This window comes from Mustela erminea, chromosome 1 (assembly GCF_009829155.1).
Source record: "Mustela erminea isolate mMusErm1 chromosome 1, mMusErm1.Pri, whole genome shotgun sequence".
Taxonomy (NCBI): domain Eukaryota; kingdom Metazoa; phylum Chordata; class Mammalia; order Carnivora; family Mustelidae; genus Mustela; species Mustela erminea.
Genome location: NC_045614.1, coordinates 52,859,963 through 52,884,968, shown reverse-complemented (window position 1 = coordinate 52,884,968; position 25,006 = coordinate 52,859,963). Strand labels below are relative to the sequence as shown.

General features: G+C 49.0%; 1 protein-coding gene across 2 annotated transcripts in view; it reads right to left on the bottom strand.

The window, feature by feature from the left end:
- SLC6A1 (solute carrier family 6 member 1) overlaps positions 1-9,481 on the bottom strand; it is a 43,431-nt gene extending 33,950 nt beyond the window's left edge. For both annotated transcript variants that reach the window (XM_032327230.1, XM_032327220.1), the window contains exon 1: positions 9,253-9,481. The gene's annotated coding sequence lies outside the window, so the exon portion shown is untranslated. The remainder of the gene's footprint in view (positions 1-9,252) is intronic.
- Positions 9,482-25,006: the final 15,525 nt, after the last annotated feature.

Sequence of the window (25,006 nt, the reverse complement as noted above, 5' to 3'; positions counted from 1 at the left end):
CTACCCAGCTGGGAGTGGCTCCTTCTCCTAGCATCTCCTCTTTGGTTAATAATCCTAGCTACTGTTGACTGCACTGTGCTTAGGAGCCGGGTTTGACGAGCTCTCTACCTTACCTTATTTGATCTTAGAACAATCCTATGAGGGAAGTCTGTCATTGTCCCCGCTGTGCAGATGAGGACGCGGAGGTTCAGACAGCTAAAGTGACTTGTTCAGGGTCACGCAGCTAGGAAGTGGTAGGGCGGGATTGGACTTTGGCTCCCAAGTTGATATGGGTAGCTAGCTGTCTTGCCATACTATTTCCCCACGCCTCCTGGGCTGGAACTGTCATCCCTGGCCCATCAGAATCCCCATGAGCACTCTCTTCAGCAGTCTTTGGAGGGGTTGAGGTGCCCTGAGTGCAGAGCTCAGAGCCGGCTCCCTTCAGGTTCCCACCAATTGCTTGTACTCTCCAGGTGCTGCTCCAGGCCCGCCCCGGGGCCTAGTCTCCTGACACCAGTCTGAAATTTAGATCCCAGCTCCACCTCTCGCCTGGCTGTGTGACCTGGGTGAAGAAGAGTCAGGCCACCTCTCTTTGCCTTACTTCATACCTCCACGAAGGGCTGGTAATTATCCTTTTCTGCCAAGGCTGTGGGAAGGATGGAACTAGGGGAGACGAATGTCCCCCACAGCTCTCTCCATCCACCCAGCTTCAGTCTCCTTGGGGAAGCTCAAACCCCAGACCCAGTCCCCTCTGCACTCTTGCTCACTTCCTCCAGCAGGTCCCGAATCAGCATTCAACACACATCACTCTGCCTGTACAACGCCATTATCTCCCGAGGACACAGGCTCCGTTGTCACGGCAACCAGAGTCCTTCCACCAACTCTATTTAATAATTTCTCAACAGTGAAGCTGGGCTGGCTTGGGGCAGGGGAAAGAGCACTGGGTTAGGGGTTAGAAGCTTTCGGTCCTAGCGCCTGTGGTCCTAGGACTCCTCCCCTCTGGGCCTCAGTTTACTCATCTATAACACAGGGGGGTCTGAAAGGAGTGGATTTTGTGACTTTCTCTGGCCTAGAAAAACCTAAGAAACAGTTCTCCAGGTGGAAGCAGAAGGCAGGGAACTGGAGCCACTAGACAGTGGGTGGAGGTTTAAGTAATATCCTATATCCATGAGAAGAACCAGAAGCTACTTTAGTGACCAAACACTCTCCTTCTACTGAATTGCCCACCAGAATGTCACTTTTCAGATGTTTATGCAATCTCTGAGTTCAGAGCTGGGGTTGGTTAAGAGACACAGTTTTGCCTGCAGCCATCACAGCCCCTATTTTGCAAATGTGTAAACAGAGGCTCAGAGGGCAAAAGGATTGTCCATGGTCACCCAGCAGGTGGAAAGTCCAGCTGTCCAGGAAGGCCAGGTTGGTTTGCCAGGGAAAAAGAGCTAGCCGGTCCACCTGCCTGTCGGGCCTCCCCGTCAGCCCACGGCTGAATGTGCTCTGGTCCCCAGCTTGTGGCCTCTTGCTCACACTGAGAAAGACTTGTAGATCACAAAAAGCAAGAGGTAAGTACCTACGATGTGTCCCACTATGCTGGGCACCAGAGATGCCAGAAGACACTGCATTCCTGCTGGTAGGGTATGTACAGTTTTGACTGTGAGCAGCTCATCAAAGGCTGGAAACAATGTCTGATTTGTCTCCACAACCTACGGTCGGACGTGGCATACAGAAGGTGCTCAAAATTTTACCGGGCACAGTTGTTTGTCTGCTGCTACCCCTGAAGGTAACCTGTTTAGGCCCCCAGAGGCCTCTATGAAAATGTTCCAGAGTGGCCACCAACATCCCTAGCCACAAAGAGCCACTGTGGACCCCATGCCAGGGAGGGGACCAGTGTGGATAGGCTTTGTGGCTCTTGTCTTGGCCCTGCAGTTGGGGAGGGGGTGGTTCTGCCTCAGCCTGGGTCCACAGCACCGCTTTTCAGCATGGCCACAGCCAGCCCAGTGGCGCTATTAAACTCATCCCGGGTTGGCATTTTCATTTAATACCCGTGGCATAATTAACAGTGCTGCATCTGCTCTGTCATTAGTGGCATTCACTGCCATTTGGAGAAAGGGCTCTTATCTTCCCCAGTCATTAGTCTCGGGAGGCTATTATGGGGGAAATGGAGGAGGAAACGGGGCGTGCAGCCACCCTTCCCCTGCCTGGAGAACCGGCGCCGGGCTTGGGGAGCAGCCCATCGTCCAGTCCAGTCCAAATCCCTTGGCTTTATGGACTGAGAAAGCAAAGTTCAGAGAGGGGTAAGGACCCTGCCCTTTATTCCTTGCAAGTTCAAGGCCATCCCGGAGTGCAAACACAGGCCTCCGGGTCCCGTAGACCTAGATCTGAGTTGCAGTTCTGCAGCACATCAGTGGGGCACCCCTGGGCAACCATGTGAGCTCTGGGCCTCAGTTTCCTTATGGAGGATCCTAGAATAGTGCTTGTCAAGTCCTCAGCTCAGTGCCTGGATCATGGGATCACAGCCAGATCTCAAAGGCCAGAAAGGGCTTGTAGCTATCTGATCATTTGCTACCAACCTGTTAAAAATGTATGCAGTTAAATTCCATCTTCATATAATACTCTCGGTATGACAACTTCTTCCCTGTTCCCAAGCTCACTTTTTTTTTTTTTTAAATCCTAGGTGATCTCAAGTTCTGAGGACATCTGACATGAGAGCAAAGGGGCAAAGGGACTCGGGCAGCAGGGGAACTGGACCCAGGACAAGGGCATGGGAGCCTTTGGCTTTGGTCACTTTTATTTTGCATAGCTGACATTCTGCCTCAGTGAGTCAAAGCCCCTGTCTCCTCCACTGTGACCTCTATTCAGGTGCTTTCCAGAGGTAGTGGTAAGCATGAAAAGGCATATGGGGGCTGGCATCAGCAAGGCTTGGGTTCAAACTCTGCTGTGCAAGCCAGGGTAAGTGACTCCATCTCCCTCAGCCTCCAGATCTTCCTCTGGCCAAGGAGACCGTAGAACCTAGACCCCTTACACCTAGCATCCTTCTCATCTGCCTCAGGCCCAGGACTGGTGCCCAGGGGGTGTGCCAAACTCAGTGGCTGGGGAAAAGCTGGCTGGGTTGGGGGGGAGAGTCAAACTCTCAGGCATCCCCACCCCCCAACACCCTAGTAGGAAGCTCCCAGAACTTGTGATTTTTCATCATCTCCAGCAAGAGCAGAGGGGAACTGGGAGTAATGGCCAGAACTGACTGACCCCCCCCCTCCCCTTTCCTACCTTCTTTGCCGGGAAGGACTCAGAACTAATCAGCCTGCTCCTCCAGCAGGTCCCAAACAACCTAAGGCTCACCTAGGAATACTGCCCCACATGCTTCCTGGTTGCCAGGGCCCTGAGATCCTTCTAGACAACCTCACAGGGCCCCTGGTATATTTGTTTTCATCCAAAATCACCTAGATATTCAAGCACTGTCTGAGAGTAATCATCCCTTCCTTTCCTCCCAAATCTGGCTACTGCTGGGGCCCCCTGGCCAAATGAGCACACGTCAGACTCCACAAACTCTGGGCATAACTGAGGACATGTTAGCCTCTGGCCGGAGCTCAAACGACAGGGAAGACTAAAACGATGCCGGGGCCTTCTCTCCCACACTGCATGGCTGTGCCTTCCCACACGATCCTGCCGTCAGTCCCTGTGTGGCTGGGGTGCTGCCCGCCACAGATCGGGCTCGTTGGGCTCCTTCTCAAGGGGCAACCTGCTGAATTTGAACTTGGGTTTCATCAAAGTGAATCCCATCAGCTGGCAATCCAGAGGTCAGGAATAAGTGTGTTCAGGGCTTGTTGAGCCGCAGTTTCCCCATCCAAAGGATGGAGATAATAATGGCAATAATAATAATAATAATAATAACAACAACAACAATAACAGTTTCATTTGGAACCCCCGGGGCTATTGCAAATTTCAACTATAAAATTCTATCTAAGTGTTGGGACGTCTGGGTGGCTCAGTGGGTTTAAGCCTCTGCCTTCAGCTCAGGTCATGATCCCAGAGTCCTGGGATTGAGCCCCGCATCGGGCTCTCTGCTCAGCGGGGAGCCTGCTTCCTCCTCTCTCTCTGCCTGCCTCTCTGCCTTCTTGTGATCTCCATCTGTCAAATAAATAAATAAATAAATAAAATCTTTAAAAAAAAAAAATTCTACCTAAGTGTTAAGTGTGCATGAACTCATGTGTGTACACAGAGACCTCATTTGAATCAAGGTCATTCTGACCTGGGCTTTACGAGAAAACTAGCTTTAAAAAAATGTCTCTTTTTGTTTGACAGAGGATTCTTCTCCAGGATATCAAGGACCTTATTTTCTTCCCCTGGAATACTTATAGGATCAAAAGACACACCAGCTTCAGGAACATTTTTCCGCAAACTCCAAAGTACTTTTCTGACGATCCGGAGTTTTCTCGGCACTAAGCTTCGGCAAACTGCAATTCTGATACCAAATGTTGTTGCTCACCTCCCGTGGCTGCTGCCCTCTCCCTGGACAGAACCTCCTTACCAAACAATAAGGTACCAAAACAGCCTGCTGTCAACGTTTTTCGGGGTGTCTTTGACCTTGAACGTCCCTCTGGTCAGGGCTCAGTTGTGTTAAGAGCTGGCATGCAACATTGATCTTGCAGACTCTGTGCACTGACAGGTGGGCAGAGCTGCAGGTCACCATCTGAGACAGCCACCAACTCCTGCATCCTCCAGCCGGGTCTGTATGCCAGGATTCCATCCGGCCCCGGAAGCTGGGGGCCTCTCTTGGAGCCAAGAGGGCCCCTGACACCCTAATGTGGCCCGTTCCACCTAGCTGCATACCCCCTGCTTTCAAAGAGCCACGGCCAATCACTCAGCAAGACCTGGCCTCCTTGTAATTTCCAATTTGTGACAAATGTAAAAATAGAAGGCCATTCGATGCAGGCGGCTCGCATCAAATTGGATGCCGCTTTTCGTGTCATGTCAGATCACGGTAAACGGAGCTGACTGACTTAGTCGGCTGCTCTCAATGGCTTCCAGAGCAGTGAGAGGGTAGGAGACAAATTGGGGGACACCTAAGAGTTAGGGAAAGGTGGCTGGGTGCACAATATTGAAGCCAGCTTTCAATGAACTTGGAAGTCTAGCTCACAAAGACTTAGGGTACTAAGTCGCAGATCCCAGGGCACTTGAGTGCAGATCCCAGTTTGCACCCTAGCAGCTGAGGGACCTCAGGCACAAACTCATTTCTCCCTGCCTCCGCTTCCCCTAAGGAACACCACCGGCCTCCCAGAGCTGTGGCAAAGCTCAATTGTTGGAAAAGGGCGGGGGGAGTACTTTCCAACCCTGCAGCTCCATAAATGGGGTGTGTGGTCCTTGCCAAGTGAGCAGTACTGGGGGTGGGGGTTGGGGGGAGCTCTTCCGGGGCTGGGATGTCAACATAGGGCTGCTGAGCTTGGGCTCCAGGGGCCACTTACTAGCCTAGCAATCCTGCAGCAAGCGCCCTCACCTCTCTTCCTCTCGGTTTCCTTACCTGCACAGGGACAATCCTATGTACCCCACGGGGTTTTGTGAAAATTAAATGCAATGATGTAAGTAAAGCACACAGCACATTCCCTGGCAGATCATCAACGTGCAATAACTGTTAGCTATTATTATTATTATTGATGATATTATCACTGGAATAATATTTAGTGGGGTGTGTTTGTTTGTTTTTTTTTTCTTTTTGCTGTTTGTGACTGAATCCAAGTCTGTGCTGAAATATCACAGCTTGTGTTCACACCTACCATCTACGCCAGGCAGCCCTTATCCCTACTATTAGCTGGGTTCCTTACTGACTCTCTCGCCAACCTTCCCCCTGGCTCTGAGGTCGGCAGGTGAGCTCCAAGTGAAGATGTTACATGTTCACAAAGCTCCTGGAGGCACGTTTCCTGGGAAGCCCTATTTCGGGGTCCATATCTGGCCTCCCAGTCATTTCCTGCTCTTAGATACCACACACTCTTTCCCTCCATCTCCCAGCCACCTTCAGGGAAAGGGGCAAAAAGGCGACACAAAGAAACACATGCACCGGGTCCCTTTGAGGCCAGAGTGCAGAGGAATGCTACGGAGAAGCCAATCTCCTCACCAAGAGGGTCCCCGCTGCTCTTTGCAATTGGAGTCAATTCAAGGTTGTTTTCATCCTGGCAGGGGCTGGGCTCTGTCCACTGTTCTCTGGGCACAGAGAAGCTCAGGCAGAGAAGCTCAGGAGACTGCGCAGCAGGGAAATTGAAGGGGCAGTCTGAAACGGGCAAAATCATGCCTGCTGACACTCACATCTCCATTTCCTTCCGGGGAATAAGGCGATTAAGGGGCTCTAAATGGGTTTTGTCCTGTAGCTACAGCGGAGGGAGGAGGGACGGAAGGACAGGGCTGCTGGGGTGGTGTGGCTTCAGTGATCAAAGGCAAGGAAGCTGGGCACACCTGAGGCCAGGTGACAGAGAGGGCCTCCCAAGGACGAAGGGGGCAGACTTGGATGCAGATGCAGGGGGCTAGAGGTGGTGGACAAAGCTTAATGACTGGCACCTGGCCTGTGATGCATATACGTGCTAAGAGAGGAAGGAGAAAGCCATCTCCGAATTCCAAGTGTCTTGAAACAGCTCTGTCTCAGCTGCTGAGCTCACAGCCAAGCCTAGGAACAGTGTCTTTATGTGATGGCAAGAAGCCATCTGACATTAGTGCTTTATTCAAGCTCTTAGCATATGCCAGGAGGTAGAGAAATAGCCACTGGTCAGACACCAGACCCCAAGGCCTAACTGTCCACCATTCAGTCCCAACCACCCTTCCATGTCATTCTGTGGAGGTGAAAACCTAGGCCTAGAGACCCAACAGTGGGGCTGAGTGTTGGCCAGGAAATCAGAAGAGCGGGGTTAAAATCCCTGTCCTGCCTCTTCCTAGCTGGGTGACCTTGGGCAATTCACTTCCCCTCTCTATACTGCAGTTTCCTCCCCTCCGAAGTGGGGATTAGAAGAGTACCTACTGTGCAAAGTTATGATAGGAATTATGAGCTGGCCACACTGGAAGCTTTCAGGACTCCAATCTTTCCTTTCAGTGGGGATGAGAACTTATCCAAGGTCACCACCGGGCCAGAAAATGGCAGCACCCCAGCTCAAAGCCAACCCAGCCAGGGCCGGTTCTGGTCTCAGTGTCTACTTTTCAGAGCCTCCCTGGCTCAGTGACATAGAAAGATATTGCAGGTCAGTCCATGCCGGCACCTTCCATCCATTCAGGCTTTATTGTAAGACACTTTGTAAGTGCTGCTCTGGGCTGGGCCATGCATAAACAAATGGCATTTGGAGTTCCTGATGGCCAGGCATGAGAAATCCCTCAGAGACAGAGCCATTGTGCTTCTTTCGGCTTTGATGGAGTTGCTCTTTCCTCTTTACCCTCTGAGTTGCTTCCTTCTGGGCCTCTTGATGCCCCTCTCAGCTCCATCCCAAGCTTCTGGGGACCCACCTCCCACACCTCCAGCCCCAGAATGAAGGGATGCACACAAGAGAGCTGGTCCCTGCTTCCTCTCCCACAGCAGCTGCCCCTCTCCCGTGTGGTTCTCAGAAATCGCCCCACTCTCCAGAGGCTCTGCCAGACAAGCCCGGCTGTGTGCCCCGGCCTGGGACTCACTGTTTGTCCTCCAAGCCCTGGCCACCGAGCCAGCGCTTGGCTGGAGAGAGAGAGAGAGCGTTTTCTTTGTTTGCTGCTTGCCTGACAATTTATTTCCGAGACTCAAGAGAGGCTCAGCCATTTTGCCCTGGATGCTCTGGGGAAAGGTCCCTCCCACTCCTCCTGGGACTTGTACCTCTAAGGGCTCATAAGTCTCCTCTTCCTCCTCTGCCTGGGGGAGGGCCTGAGACTGCTCAGACCCTGATCAGAGCAGAGGCTGGGTCAACCCTTCCCAGAGAGAGTGCTCCAAACAGAGAGAGAGAGAAAGAGGGAGACAGAGGGTACAAGTTGCCTGTAGTTCCCACTGATCTCCTTTGTTCTGGACTTTGAGAGTTGGGGCAGTCTTTTCAGACTCCCTTATGAATAAATTTTCCCCAAAGTTCCCAAAGAGAAAAATCTAAGCAATACCCAGCACCCAACACCCCCTCTCACCAAACACCCACTTTGTGTGTCACAGAAAAATGAAGGTCGACCCCAAAGGCCATTCACATAACCTGACAGCCTCTGATTTGGGGGTGTCACCAAAGCTCAGGAGCCATTTTACTCAGTGTTTCCCCCTCCACCCCATGGAGGGGTTTCATGGGCTGGGGTTTCTAGGAGACGCAGGGAGCGCTCCAGCCCCCTATCAGGAAGAAACAGGGCTTTATCATTTGGCTTTTTTAAATCCAATTTTCTCCTTGGGGTCCATGTCTATTTTGGGAAGAGATTAGCTAAGAGCCTCAGTGGGGGACTGCCCGGTCTAAGTTCCTTGTCTGAAGACTAAGTCAAACTGGAATAGGGCATCTGTGGGTGCCCCCCATAGGGGATGGTGGGCACAAAGGGACCAGACACGGAGACCTAAGGGTCATTGTCCTGAGGTAAGTAACCCTGGCAGGCAGTTTCCCTTTCCCCATCCCCAGTGAGAAAATGCGGGACACAAGAAGGTGAAAACAGTTTCTGCGGCGACAAGGGGACACTGTCCTCAAACCCTCAGAGGGAGTCCCCTCACCCCACATTCCTCAGGGAAAGGAGTGGAGAGCGCGGCGCGAGCTAGTGTGCGCTAAGCCCAGACTGAGGTAAATGCTTTTTAGCCAACGTCTCCCGAGAGCTTGAGCTGCCCCAGGATGGGAAGCGGGTGACCCACCCCCAAGTCGCTCGCCCCAGAGCCCTTAGAGAATAAATGAGGCGCACGGGCTCTACCTCAGCGCATCTGACCGAGACCGACCAGTGGCCACGTCCCCCGCAAACGCTCTTCGAATTATTCACTCCCGGGGTCCCGCCATCCCCTGAGAAATAAATGGACGCGGCGCTTCGACGGCTCCAACTAGGAGAATCCAGCGCCAGCTAGGAGGTGCAAGGGGACTCCGCGCCAGGGAAGGGGCAGGAGGACTCTCGCGACGCTCGCGCGAGTCCCCATGCCCCCAGCGCACCCCGGGTGAATCGCCCGGGCTCACGTCGGCGGTGGGAGCGGCGTCCCGGGCTCCTTCTTGCAGCCCTGAGACGAGCCGAGGGGAGGCGCGGGGGTTGGAATCCGGATGCCCGCCCCCACCCCGCCCGGCCGAATCTGCCCGGGCCGTCCGGGGCTCTGCGCCCCGCGCCCCGACGCCGGCCGCCCCTTCCTACCTGCGGCCCGGGCTGGCGCTGCCCGCAGCGGGCGCTGCGCGGGCAGCTCGGCCGCACCGGTGCGCTCCGGGCGCGGGGCCGCTCCGGACTCTGGCCGCGCTGCGCTGTCGGCTCCTCGGTTCCTCGGCTCCGCGCCGCGCGGCTCGCCCGCAACCTCGCCGCTCGCTCGGTCTTCCGAGGGCGGGCGGAGGGACACCGGGAAGGGGCCGGGCGGGGGAGCCAGGGACGGAGGGCGGGAGCGCGCGCGGGCGGGGGGCGGGGCACTGCTCCGGGAGCCCGCCCAGCCCGGGGAGGGGCGTCGCCGGCCGCCCGCCCCCCGCCCGCGCTCCCTCCACCCCCTGGCCCGCGCCGCACTCTCCCCACCCCGCAGTCTCCTCGCGGGCAGCTTCCCCCCTTCCTTCTCCTAGCGGTCGCCGCTGCTCTCTCTGCGTTCCCCTCCTCTGCCCCCTTCTCTCTCCATCCCGCCTTCTTCCCCTCTTCCCCTCCTCCTCTTTTCTTTCCTGCTTTCCCTCCCCTCTCCCTCCTCTCTCTCCCCCTCTGCCAGCCCACCTCCATCCGTTTCGCCTGCTCCCCTCTCCCCCTCCTCTTCCCATTCCCCTATTCCTTCTTCTGTCAGTTGGCCTCTTTCCTGCCTTGCCCTAGGGTCCTCAGCCCGCGTGTCTTGGTCTCTGTTTCCCATTCCTTCTCATCACGGATTTACCTCTTGGCTTTTTTCTTTCCAGCCTTGCAGACCACTTCTGTTGGTCTGTCCTTTTTATTTCTCTTTCTGGCACCTTTTTCTCTCTGTAGGTCACAAGGCCCCCTCAGTGGCGGTGGGGGTGGCAGTGGGCTCCTGGCCCACTCTCCTCTCTTGGCGGGTCAGCCTCCTGCTTCCTGTTAGGAGGGGAACACAACTTCTGACCTGAAGCTAACTAACTGGCGCTTGGTGCCAGGCTGGGGGTGTGCCTGTGGCAGGAAGGGGCAGTTTGTTACCAAGGCTTGGTCTTAGAAACACAAGTCGTTATGTACGTGGATGGACAGATGGATAAACAGACTACTAAAAAGGGGAAAGAGCCTGGAACAACACCCAAGGGTTGACCTCAGAACCCCCAAGACATCTTCCTACTTCCAGTTTCTGAGGTTTGAGGGATTGTCCCAGAGAAGCGTCTCTCTTAGTGGGTCCAACCCAGTGCCTGAGGACTCCTTCCCTCCCCTTTGCCAAGTCCTGACATCGCCCCCATCCACCTCCATTTTCACAAAGGCTCCTGGGAATGGGGCCACGACTGCCCTTCCCTCTCCGTTCCCCCAAGGACTCATAGAAAGGATTCCTTCTCTCCAGCCCTGACCTACTCTTTGCCTCCTCTCTTTTCCCCTAGGCTGGCATTTCCTGATTGACTTGCTATCCTCTAGGCCACCTTGCCCTTCGCTTGGGTCATCCATCCTGGCATCCCATGACACACAGTGCTCCCCAAGGCCACCCTGGCTTCTCCTTGTTCTTTGCCCACACTCACCCACAAGCATGGAATCCTGATACCTTTCTTGATGTCTTCCATCCATCCCTCCCCCCTTCACAGGTCACCAGCTTCTATATGCTTATAACCTCCACTGGTACTTCAGATAAATATATATTGTGCTTCTACCTCCCAGGCACCGTCCTATGCTCCAGGGACACAGTGGTAGACAAGAGAAACCTCAGGATGGTCTTGGTCCAGCATGGGAGATGGGCCAGATAAGCCCAGAGTGACTAGCTCTTCCAGGAGCATACATTTCAGGGGGGAACTCAGACTAGCTTCGGGTGGTTCAGGAAGGTTTCCTCAAAGAAATGCTATTTGAACTGAGGGCCAAAGGATAATTAGGAGATGTGTGGATGGAGATGTGGGGCACAGCTTTGAGGGAGGATAAGAGGCTAACTAAAATGGAAGCTGTTTTTGCTTACCTGACATTCATTTCAACTTTTTAGGTGATACCACCTCAGTTTTTATTTGGAGAATTTGCCCTCCTCCACTCACATTCCTGTGGCTGGGTGGGGTTCCCTCCTTCCAGGGTTGGACATATGGCCCAAGCAGGGCCAGAGTACATCACCCTGACCTCTGTGGGGAAGGGGGGATGGAACACATGACATCAACTGGCTCGGTGAGAACTCTTCCTGGGACTTTTGCTAAAACTGTTGTCAAACAGAAGCTTGATCTCTACCACAGCTCTTAAGCCTGGAGCTGCTAGCAGCCATTTTTGTCACACCTGGAGCAGACCTTACCTGAAAATGAAACCAGCATAGAGTACGGAAGAGCTGGGAGATGGAGAGGGGACTGAGTTCTGATGAATAACGTTTGAGTATCTGAATCTAGACATGCCTGAAGGCTGTATAGTTATTTTAAAAAACCCATTAAGTTCCTTTTCGTCAATTATGCAAGTTTGAGTTCAGTTTCCGGTGCTTAAAATCAAAATTGTCCTGATGAATCCAGGGCTGGATTGAGAAACATGAAGCATCACCTATATAAAGAAATAATCATAAGCACTTCCATCTTCCCACTTCCATCCTGCCTTTAGGTCTCCTGGACCACCTTGTTTGCAATTGTCTCTCTCTCTCTCTTTTTTTTTTTTCTAGATTCCTGATCAGAAGTTCATTCTCTGCTGTTTTTATTTCAGTACATGTGTTTTGCCTACATACCAAAGCAAATCCTGGCTGTCAGGTCAGTTTCATCGGCTGCCATCTGATGCTTGAATTATCTTCACAATATTCCCTGCTCCCGGTCCCCTCTCCCCCCATGACTGTCTAGCATCTGTCTGCACATCTCCAATGATGGGAGCTCTTTATTCCATCAGGCAGATGGTTTCAAATAACAAACTCTTATCTCAGTGGAGTTCTGAAAACTGTCACCTGTGCCGTGGGGTTTGGGTAAGAGCCGTTGTACTAGAAAGCTGACGTTGGTGTATGGAGGACCTTCATGTCCTTCTTAAAATCCCCAGTTAAAATCTTCCAGAGAACTCACAGGTGTCCCCCATGGACTAGCGTGGTGGGTTCCATTAAGTAGCGTTTCCAGAATGTGGCCTGGCAACGAGGGGTGCTAGCTAGGATAATTGTCAGAGGAGTGGAATAATTTGGAAAGGAAAAGCTCTTTTCTGTTCATCTCCTTGTAACATTCTTGTGATTTCTGTCCATGGGTAAGTCTCAGGTTGGTGCTAATTTTTCATTAACACCTCTCCAAAGTACTGACCAATCCCATTTAAGAGAGAGATAAGCCCTAGGATGCCAGCCTTGGTAGACAACAATATCTAGTTAGAATTGAATGCTTGGCTCATTTGTCCTTGCGTTTCTTTTAATGGAGACCTATTTCTGGCAAGCAATACTGATCTTCTAGTTATAGCATGATGTACAATTTCCTTTTGGAATACATTTATTTAATCTAAAAACGAAAAATATTTAGGTAAATAAAAATAGACATGATGCACAGATTTCACAAAACTCTTATAAGTGGTTTGCAAATGACTAAAGTTTGAGTATCCTAATTTAGAGAAACATTACACCCACGTGTTCATTCACTTAACAAATGTTTATTAAGCACCTCCGAGTACCAGGCACAGGAGAGGACCAGGCAAAGAGACAATACAGTTGATAGGAAATCCACTAGAGAGGGCATGGCCTGAGCATGGAAAGCTTAACCACCACATTAAAGAATTGGACTTGACCTTGGGGGCACTGGGGAGCCATTGACTGTGCTGAAGCAGAAGTGAAAGGTAAGGTCTAAGAGAGCTGAGGCTGGCCAGATGTGCAAGATGGATTGAAGGGTGGAAGACCAGAAGCCAGGAGATGAGCAGGGAGCTGCTCTAGCATTGTAGATGGAACATGGGGTGGGCTAGCACCTAGCAGAGCTCCCACAGGAGGCACCCAATAAATGGTTGAAATTATTACTGGTACTATTATTGTTATGGTCTTCCTCCTTCCCTGACTTGAGGTAATTCATGAAGTCATATTTACAGGGCTTCCGATTGGAGTTGACCCTTAGATAATACCTAGTCAAGTCCTTTTGCTTTAGAAATGGGTAAATCGAGGCCCAGAGATAGGCAGTGACTTGAGTGAGAGCCTCTTGCAGTGTGATGGAAGAGTCAGAAGTCGACATTTTGGAGCACTGGCAGCATGCTAATCACTGACATGTAGGGAAACAGAGGCCCAGAGAGTCACTAGCCCAAAGTTACACAGCAGGAGAGGAGCAAAGCTGGGAATCCCAGCTCCACCTAGGCCATTTCAAATCCACTGAGCCATTCAGCTCATTAATCTTGCCCCATTGGGGTTTTCTGCCATCTCTGGGGGCCTCCCTTTGGGCCACAGGTGATGCTGTGGGAAGAGACCTGATCTGGGGATCAGGATGCTGAGATCTGTCACCCACCCTCTGGGTCACCTTGGGCAAACCCTTTTCCCTCTCTGAGCCCCAGGTTACTCACCTACCTGTAAATTAAAAAGACAGCATGCCTTTCGGCCATCCCGAGTCACCAGGCTGCTGGGGGAGGGGCTTAGGGCGAAGGCCACGCCCAAGTCTCCTCACTCCCCACTGCCTTGCCCAGACCTCCTACCCTGAACCCCCATCCGCTGCTTGTAGTGAACTGTCTCCGTGGACAACAGAATTCCCTCTTCGAATTTCTCCAGAATTATAGTAAAACAGAGAAGCATCCCTTCCACCTGAGAAAATCTCCCCTGTGGGGAAACAGAGTTTCCTGTTTTGTTTTCTGAAGGGATGCTGTTATCTTAACCACACCCCCCTCCATGCCAGAAATTCCCCCATTAGCTAAAGAGCGGCAGCTTTAATGTGTGTAATCACTTGAAAAACCACAATAAACCTCACGGGAGATAATAGGACATAAGATCGTTTTGTTACCCTGCCCGTGAGTCACGCTGGGGCAGATCCTTGGCTGTGGCTTCGCTGCCAAATGTTCAAATATTTGTGTGTGTCATACCATGCTGGGATCAATACTTTCATGCTTCTACAGAAGGCCACTTCCAAAGAGGCAACCTCCCAAAAGATGGTTGGAGGCGGAGCCTGTCCCTGAGGACACAGCCCAATAAACATTTCTCCACAGCCTGCAGCGTTTTGGATAACATGCAGGCTTTGCAGCTGGACAGATCTTAGCCAAGTGACCTCACCTTCCCTGGCCTCAGTTTCCTCATCCATAAAATGAGAATCATAATAGCATCCACCTTGACAGCGTTGCTAGGAGAAAGCAAGCTAGTGAGCTGGTGCACAGTGTCTGCTCAATATACTTTGATTATTCAGGCGCCATTCACAAGGAATCTCCTTTTTTCTCCCTTCGCAATCGACAAGATCCTAATTGAGGGTTGAAGACGATCTTAAATGCTACCACCTCCGGGAAGCCAAATGGTTGTGATTACTTCTTCCCGAAATCCCCTTGTAGGTCTTGTTCCTGCCTCCTTGCAGATACTTACCACTCTCCTTTTGGTGGATCCAGGGACTGTTGTCCCTTGGAGCCCTGCACACAGTAGCAGCTCAATATCCACTGATGCTTCTATCCTCTCTTGGTGCAGAGAACCTAGAATTTGGATTCCTTCCACATTCATTGCCTGCATCCAGCCATGAGGCTACTTTTAGTGCTCCCTCAAAAGGTTACAATCTCTGGACCTTTGCATATGCAGTTCCCTCTGCCAGGGACACTGTTCCCTTACCCTTCTCTCCTGATGGACACTTCTTCAGTCTGCAGGTTTCAGATTGGGTGCCAGTGGGACACTTCTTGCCCTCCAGGTGTGGGCCAGTTTCCTGGTATATTCAGTCTGCGTATAGTCATCCCTTGTACAGTGGTTTTGCTTTTGTTTTCCTCTGGTTCATTTACCCAGGGTTGGTCAACTGCACCTGGGAAGCAGATGATCCTCCTTTTGAAGAATTGTCCAATGGCCAAGTGGTAGCCTAACATTGTGTCACAATGCCTATGTCATTCACTTGACTTCTCATCACACCTATGTAAGGAATTTTGGGGGAGCTTTATCTATAAAGCTTTCATACATGAAGCAGATGCAGGTGTGATTCCCTACAATTAATTAAGAAAGGGGTAAAAACCACATCACCCCTTCCCAGCTGGCTGACCTCAGGCAAGTTGTTTAAACCTTCTGCCGTGTCTCTGCTCCTTGGGCTGGTGGTCTGAGTTCAGTAAGGTGATGGCCACCAAGTGCCTTGTGCCCAGCCACGGTAGCAGTTGGTACAATGGCAGCCCCTCACAGAGAGCTTTTGGTGGCTTTCAAACTGATGGAATCTTGGTGCAGCTTTTGAGATCAGCGTCGGTGATGACATGGGCACTTCTAAGAAAATGGAGAGAGAGTAGTTCCCCACCTGCCATGCTCTTGGGTGCCTCCTTGATCATACCCTAACCCACAACTGGGTGACAAAATCCACCAGCAACCAGATCGTACCAACCTCACTTCTTCACCCATAGCAGTCAATTCACTCTACCTGCTGGCTCAGCCAGCAGCTGGTATACGGTTTTCAAACTGAGGTGTAATATACATGTGTTAAAGTGTCAATAATATTATATGGCTTTGCATGGTGACAGATGGTAACTACACTTGTAGTGAGCATTTTGTAATGTGCACAATCACTATATTGTACACTTGAAAATAGTATAATATTACAGGTATCTATACTGCAATTAAAAATTTTTAAAATAAAGTGCACAGAAAGTACTTACCTTGTGTGGACAGCTTAGTGCAATTTTACACATGCATACTTCCATGTGCAAGATATAGAGCATTTTGAACTCTCCAGAGATTCCCACTCCATACATCACCCTAAGAGGTAACAACTCTTCGGACTTCTGGTGTTAGAAATAAGTTGTGATCTTGAACTTCATATAAATAGACTCACACTCTACATGTGCAGCTTCTTTCACTCAGTATCACAACTGTGAGATTCACCTACACAGTTGGGTATAGGTATTAGTTTATTCTTTTTCAGGGCCATATGGTATTCCATTATATGATTGTGCTATAATTTCTTTATTTTTTTTTCCCGCTGTTATGAACACTTATGTTGTTTTCCGCTTGGGGCAATTATAGATGGTGCTGCCGGAAATCTTTTCATATATGCCCTTTGGTGCACATATGAATGCATTTCTGGTTGGTGGTTTTCTTTCACACTTACAGATTCGCTGATAAAGTGTCACATATTTTTAAGCCAAGAGTCACTTGCAGACTTGCCTTTCACATCCCTGGAATGGGATTGTCGGTCATGAGTGTGTGTTTAACTTTGGTGGGTATGTCAGCAGCCTGTTTAAGAGCTCTTGATCCTTGGTGGTAAGATCCCAGACCCGCCTCTTTTGACAGGGAAGAAGGAGCCCTTGAAATGGATTCTTATCTAAGTCCCCACCCAGTCATGGGGAGACTAAAGATGATGTGTGCAGGGCTCTGGTTTCACACTCCACCAGTGCCAAAGGGAGGGTCTACACCAGTGTCTTTGATTGAGAAGGTTCAATGGCTATTTAATTCCCTCATCTGACAGCTGTGCTGCTTGACCCATCAAAATGATTACCCATTTGATGTGATTCTTGTCCCTGCTGCATTCTATATCACTGTTTTTATTTATATTTGTTAAAAAACAAAAATTTTTCGATTCCAACCTTAAGCTGCCTAAGATGGCAGGTGGCTTTATCTTCTTGGCTTCCTTCAGCTCAGCTTCTGGCTGTCACATCAAAAAGAAAGTCTCAGATTAGTGCTACCATGCCTTTAACACCTTTCCAATGCTTGCTAATCTATCTCCCTTTTTAACAAAGAACTAGCTTCAGCCTCCCTTCTGTAACATAGAATTTAATAACATTGCTCTTTGCTTATTATTGTTATTGTAATTGTTTTAAATTGGTTTCTATTTTGGCAAGGGATTATTGGCTTTCCATTTGCAGTGGCAAAATGTTTCCTTTTAAATAAATTTACTGTCATTTAAAGGAGAATTGCTTTAAAGAGAAATCTGAGTACTGCCCATATATGGCAAAATTCCTAAATTGGAGTGTGAATGTTGAAAACAGAAATAAAGGTGACATGTGAATGGCTGAAACTTAAGAAACACGGGGGTTGAGGGTGGAGTCAGAGAATCACCTGAATTCCAGTTGTTGCTCTGAATGTGTAACCTTGGGCAAGTCATAGGAGGTGAGGGAGAAGTCATGGGAGGTAAAGGGAAATTCTGCCACAGTCTAGTGCTTTGGAAGGTTTTACGTGCCTATGAATTTCCTGACTCCTCAGCAGGAGAGTTCTAGGGCTGGGATAGGAGAGTGATTTGAGGTCCCACTGGTCCCTAGATCTTGGAGGTACCTCTGTGGAGCAGTAACATGTGAGAGGTGGTTGGGGGTGGAGGTAGGCAGACTCAAGGATCCACATCTCTGATTCAGCCAGAACAGTTCCACTTTTATAATCTGGGCTTCTACTTATAATTTTATTTGATACAATTTATGTGCAGCTAGAGATAAAAGTTAGAAGTCATTGGCTTTAGTATCTTAAAGGACTGTCTGGCTCATTCAATTTAGTTCTTGAGCGAGTTTCCTTTCCAGATTCCTTTGGTTGCAGGAGATGAAATCTGAACTCAAACCACCTGAAAACCAAATGGAATTTATTGGCTTGCATAATCAAAATGTCAAGGATATATCCTGGTCACATAACTGGATCTATTCCATCTCTCTCTCTGTGTCTCGGTTCCTCTGCCTATATCTGTCTTTCTGTCTCTCCCTATCTCCTTTCCCTTTCCTAGTCCTGCTTTCTTCAGGTTTGGCTTCTTTCTTGGGCAGCCTCTCCCCCATGTGTTAACAATATGGCTACCAACAGCTCCAGACAAACATCTTTATTTTCTCATCAGGAAAAGCCATCTAATTCCCAGTATTCCTAGAAAATTCTCAGGGTTGACATTCACTGGACTAACTTGGGTGTGTTTCTGAAACCAGTCCCTATGGTCAGAGATATTTCATGTTCCCTTTGGCTAAACCTGATTCATATGCAGTCCAGCTTCATGGAGTCTTGGTGGAACCAACCCACCTGAACCACAGACCAGTCACTATACTCAACACTTTGTGTGTATGAGCTCATCTAATCCACACAAGACTATGTGGAAGATCCTCTCCTTATTGCCCAACATATGAAGAAAATACTTAAAGAACAGATGCTCCATCACCAGACAGGATTCGAATCCATACACTCCTAAACAAGGTCTTGTCAAGGATGCTATCTATCCAATATTCTCTTTGGACTGAGTTTGGAGAACTAATTCTCCACCCCCACCCCCAAACTGAGAGGTTGTAAGCAGACCAGGGAAAACGTTTACCAAGTGGGAAAATCCTCTAAATGTCCAAATACCACCTTAATGAGTTTGAACCTGAAATTGCCAGAAAAGGGGGAGTGGGGCATGGGTGAAGGGAGTGGGAAGGTACAAACTTCCAGTTATCAAGTATCTAAGTAATGGGGGTGAAATGTAGAGCATAGCGACTACAGTTAATAATATTGTAATGAACATCTGAAAGTTGCTAAGAAAGTACATCTTAAACATTCTTATCACAAGAAAAGCGTTTGTAACTATGTGTAGTGACAAACAGTAACTAGATCTATTGTGGTGATCATTTCACAATAAATACATATATCAAATCATTATGTTGTACCTGAAATTAATATAATGCTATATGTCAATTGTACCTCAATTGAAAACAAAACAAAGCAAAACAAAATAAAACTGAAAAAGCTTGAACTTAACCTAGAGAGACTTGAAGGATGTGATTAGATCTGAGTCTTGGGAAGTTCCTGCTAGGAGATCTGTTGTGGGTGACTGATGTTTTTGTTACCATGTATCTGGATCTTGGCTTCGAAGGGGCTCATTGTTTGGGTCCCCCCAGAGACAGCCCCCAGACAAGGTCTTGAATGCAAGTGATCTATTTGGGAAACTCCGGGAATACAGTAAGGAAGTAGGATGTAGGATTGGGAAGGGAAGGCAGCCAGCATGGAGTGCATGACCCAGCCCACTGGCTGGTGGACAATTGGTACTCAATTCCAGGGGGAAGCTCTAGGAAAGAGTGTAGCACATGCACTTCAGAATCACCCCCACCTGAAAGGAGAGGGAGCTGGGGTATCCACACACCCACTCCTGACAACCATTGTTAGAGGACTGCTCTAATGGTGTTAATTTCCTGACACTTCTGGACCAATGAGCATGTGGCACAGTAGTTTTCGTGGGTATTGTGTGGAAGCCCCCAGGCAGAGATGCAGGTGAAGGAGTAGGAGGTTGGTCAGAGTCCCTGAGAAAGGTCAAGCCCAGGGTTATGGTAATATACTGTATCTTCTCTACTGGGGAAGGGGTGGGCTAATGCCTGATTGGGGTGAGTCAGGAAGCCCCATTCTGAGTCTACTCATTTCACTCATCTTCTGAAATTTCTGCTGTCCAAGAGTAATGGGCAGCTGGGGTGTAGAGATGTGAATTCTGCTCTTGGAGAGAGAAGTCCTCAGTTCATTCTAGGACTTTGAGGGTGGATGTTGTCACTGGGCCATAGTTATTCCTCTCTGTAGACACAGCCACGACGACCCAGAAGAGGTGGAAGGAGTGTATGGACTCAAAGCCTGGCGCAGAGCCGATGCCCCATCAGGGCTTGTGGCACCCACACATCTCTATCTTAGGAGATCCAGAAGCAGCAAATGCATGCTCTACTTTCATTATCTGCCATCAGAATGGCAGATAATCACAATATCAGTATTTATGAGAAAAATGGATTCAGCATTTTTATTCCAAACGGAAGCTATTGACATTCCTAGAATAGTCCTGGGAGAGGGAAAACCCATTGCTAAACACGCCTTCAGAAACAATTTGCAATCAGTGGGCCAGGCATGGGGCCAGCCATGTGGTTCTCTCAGATAAGAGGAATAAAGGTCTTTGCAGGGGGCCAGGCTCAGGGCAGGTGGGGGGACAGGAGAAGAGTTGACATCTTAATGGGAGAGAACACTGCAGAGCCCTGGGATTTCAGCTTGTCTGCCTCAGGCTGGTGAGGATGGAGAGCTCTTGGCAGATGTGGAGGAAGTGGACTGCAAGGGGTTTCTGCAACCTGAGTCCTCACCCCTGTGGCCTCCCCTCCCTTCCTTTCTCCCTGACCCTCTCTCTGTCCTTGTAACTCCCTGGTCTCTCTTCCTCTCTCTCTTTCTTTCAGTTCCTTATTTTGTTCTCCTTCATTTTCCCTCTTAAAAAAATATTATTAATGACCTAATACTTCTGGTACACACTCCTTGTAAACTATTAGAATATGTAAGACCTTTGGATTAACAACTTAATCTTCATTTCTTCTTCCTCCCTTCCCAGATACAACATGAAGAGTGTGCTGTGCTGTGTAGAAAAGCTCTAGACTTTTCCCTTTCCAGTTGCATACATCTATATATACCTAGAAAACATGTAACAATGGGTTTTTTTGGTGAGTGCACTTATATTCTAAATATAGCACCGTACTCTAGTTATCATTCTGCCACTTGCTTTTTTTAAAAAAAGACTTTACTGTAGAGTAGTTTTAGGTTCACAGCAAAACTAGGAAGAAGGTATAGCAATTCCTACATTCTTCTCACCCTCACACATCCATAGGCTCGCCTATTGCCAACATCCCCCATCAGAGGGTACATCTCCTACAGCTGACACATCATAGTCACCCAGAGATCACAGTTTACATTAGGGCTGTCCATGGTGTACATTCTATGGATTTGGACAAATGTAAAATGACATGTATCCATCGTTATAGGACCATACCAGGTATTTTCAATGCCCTAAAAATCCTTTGCTCTGCCTTTTCATCCCTCCCCCATTCCTCAAGCCCTGTCAGCCAATGATCTTTTTTAAAGCTTTTTTTTTTTTAATATTTTATTTACTTTCTTGAGAAAGAGGAGCACAGAGGTAGAGGGAGAAGCAGACTCCATGCTAAGAAGGGACCTAGATGTGGGGCTCAATCCCAGGATTCTGAGATCATGACCTGAGTCAAAGGCAGATGCTTAACCAAATGAGCCACCCGGGAATCTCAACCACTGATCTTTTAATTTTCCCCATACTTTTGCCTTTTCTAGAATGCCATGTAGTCAGAATTGTATAGTATGTGCCCTTTTCAGATTGATTTCTTTCACTTAGTAATATGTATTTCAGATTCTTCCATGTCTTTCCTTGCCTTACTAGCTCATTTCTTTTTAGTGTGGAATAATATTCCAATGTCTGGACTTTCTATAGTTTATTTGTCTATTCACCTACCGAAGGCATCTTAGACTGTGCCTTTGGTGTTATATCTAAAAGCCATTCCCAAAGTATATAGATTTCCTTGTCTGTTATCTTCTAGGAGCTTATGGTTTTCACTTTCCATTTAAATCTATGATCCATTTTGTGTTAATTTTTGTGAGCTATACATGTGATTTCTGTTGATCACACAAAGGCACAGGTACAGCCAACATGACTGTAGTTTGTTACCTTCATTCATAGCGGAAGGGAATTAATGAACATAAAGATGTGATGCTTTACCCATGCAGGACCACAGAACCCCTGAGTTCTTTGCACCATGGTCTATAGGCCAGGAGGAAGGGGTTACTGTGGAAGCTGGAGGGAGTCCCTTCCATGGGGGTTCTCATGAGGCTCTGGGTCCATGTAGCTCTGCCCAGGCTTGGGAGCAAGTGATGGAGAAGGAGAGAAGGCACTTTCTTGTTCCATTTGTGCCTTGCCTGAAGCACCCATCCAGCAGCTTGAGAGACACGTGGGGACAGCACCCCGGGCCCAGAGATCAGCAAAGACAGCTGGGGACAGCATTGCAGGCAATAGCCAGTGTGACCACTAGAGAGGAAGAGCACAGTGGATGCCTCAGGTGACTACCACTGACGGGCTGGCTGGTGAGCACTGGGGAGACATCACAGAGCCCACGTGAGGGGGGTGTAGAGCCAATGAAACAGGAACTAGGACTGTTTCCAGGGCCCCATCTGAACCCATAAGCTGGGGAGGCCTGGGGCAACTCAAGCTATAATAATCCTTCTTATTTATAGAATATTTGACTCACATTTTTCAAGACGTAGCCATTGTCACCCACAATTTATAGATGAGGAGGCTGAGGGCCCAGAAAGATAGAAATTTGTTTAAGGTCGCACAAGGTCACTGTTCCCTGGAAGTCTTGGATTCTTAGTCCAGCATAGACGATTAGAAGAGAAAAGATTGAGAAGGAGAAGTAAGGTGAGATCATGTGGGCTTGAGCATCAGACTAAGGTATGAAGTTTTTATCCTGATGGCAACTGGGAGCCAAGGAATGTTCTTGAGCAGGGGAGTGACTTGGCAGATATGGGAAGATTAATCAGGTGGTGGTGTGTGGTGGGGGTTGGACGGAGAGAGAGTGGATAGGGATTAAGAGGTCCTCTAAGGAAGAATGGTGACATCTTGAGGAGAAACCCTGAATATAAGTCCCACACCAAGAACCCCCAGCTGTCAGTGGGAGGACCACATGGACATTTTGTGATGTCCACTCTGACTATATGTCTGCTTCATATACTGTGGTGCATGTCTTTCATCACACTCCACCATTGGGGCAAGTGGGTCTGAAATCCATTCTGTGCTTTGCAGGCCAATCTAAAGTGTACAGCTATGTCCACACAGAGGACAAAGCTGTTCTATTTCGCATGAAGGTACACTATAGGTAAGTACAGCCCATATACTATCCCAAATTCCTTCTGGGGAATCACATTTCTACTTCTGCCAGCTCATATAAACCTGGTGGGACTGGACTCATCTCCAGCTCTCGAGATGAGAACATGACTCAAGCCTGGCCAACTGGAGTAACTACCTCAACTTCACCTGGGTGATTGGTACAGGAAGGAGCACATCACCAAAGCTCATCCAATCAGAGCGAACCTAAGGGATTTTGCTTTAACAGCCATGTTGCTTCCATAAGAAGAGTGTCTATCTAAAATCATAGCCAGAGTAGAGGCAACTGTAGGCAAGGGATGGTGATAATGAAACTTAGTCACAATGAGTCCTAAAGATATCATCTGGGCCCCTGGATCCAGCCATGCCTGAGGTCTACTCAGATGTTTCTCTTGTTTGAGAGGGTAATCCTTCCTCCCCTAGACAATGTTTAACTTAAGCCAGTATGCACTGGGATTTTGTTGCCTGTAACCTAAATTGTCCCAACTGATATAATAGGAGGGTCACCTGGATCAGGGGTAAGTAATCTGTGTTCCATGGGCCAAGTTTTGGCCTACCACCTCTTTGTTATAAATTAAGGTTTATTGGAACATAGTTATGCCCATTTGTTTCCACATTGTCTATGATTACTTGCACTACAATTGACTTTGCACAACACACTGGAGTTCAGTAGTTGTGACACAGACCCTATAGCCCACAAACCCCAAAATATTTACTATATGGACTTTTATAAAATGTTTGTCAATTTCTGACTGAGACAATCTCTTTCACCTCTTACTGAGCTACAAAGTGGGTCCCAGAGTAGAGCTAGCCTAAAATTGGGGCAGAGCCAGAGCTAGCACCCAGGTTTTCTGACTCCCAGCCAGAGCCCTCTGCACTGTCTCTCTTGGTCTCTCAGACACTGAAATAACCATGGGTCCTTCTGGGGATATTTGATTCATTTGACAGTTGAATCTTTCTTCTAGTCCCAGACAAATATGTTTTTGCAGCCTCCCTCGGATGCTCCTGGGAGTCACAGGGAGCCAGGGAAATTGAAATCCATAAATAACCAAGCCTCACATCCCAGCCAGTCCAGCCTGCCTCCCCAGAGACCTGCTAACTGGAGCTGGAGCTGATGTGGAGGACAACTGTCCTGTTTGGGACCTATCCAAAACCTGCAGAAACTCTCCTGACCCTGGGACCCAGGACTGGAGGAAGGCCCAGTTGTAAAATGTTTTTACCATCCATTGAATAAGACAAGGCAGGGGTTTAGAGACTCCTCCATCTAAAGGGCCAAGAGATGATTTGGGTCATGAGGGTAGGGACTGGGAGAGCTCAGAGGTATAAGGGGTGGCAATCCAGAGAAGGTTTTCTGGAGGCTGTCTAGAGCATTCAAGGGCAAAGTTTTAAAATGTTCAGAAAATGCTTTGTTACCGCTCTGAATCCTCTCCCCCTACCCCCCGCCCTAGCTCTCTATGCTCCAGTTACCTGGGCATAACCCAAATGTGCCAAACCTACTCCTACCCCATGGCCTTTTCACTTGCTCTTTCTTCAGCCATGAGTGCCCTATGTACGCAAAGGATTAGAGATGAAGGAATGTCAGTGAGGAACTCAAAGTAAGAGGGGAAGGAAGATTTGAGTGATAAGCCTAGACAAGTGGGCCTGATACAGTATGTTGGGGGGACTGGACTTCGTTCTGAGAGTAGTGGTACCCCAAGCAGTAGTTTAGCTGGGACATGACAAAAATCAGCCATGGGCTTAGAAGGTTCACTTCAAGGATGTGTTAGAATCAGAAGGCAGGGTCAAGGGGAATAACCTGTTTAAGGGGATGGTTCTTTGGTTGCCAGAGAAGAAGATGGGGTGTCTTGGACTCTCTCCTCCACCCCCTTTCCCCAGAATCCACACTGAGGGCTACTCCAGCCATAGACCCAGGCCTGACCCCTCCAGGCTGTGAACTGGGACAGCTTCTTGGAGGAGATGACCTGGAGCACCCCTAGACTCACCTAGAAGAGCTGAACAGGGAGAAGTTAGCACAAGACCCAGTTTTGTTACAAGCGGGCTATGAAAGCTTGGACAGATCTTTGTGTCTGTTCCCTTATCTGTCAAACAGGGAGCAGAGTATCACCTGTCTCTTGGGT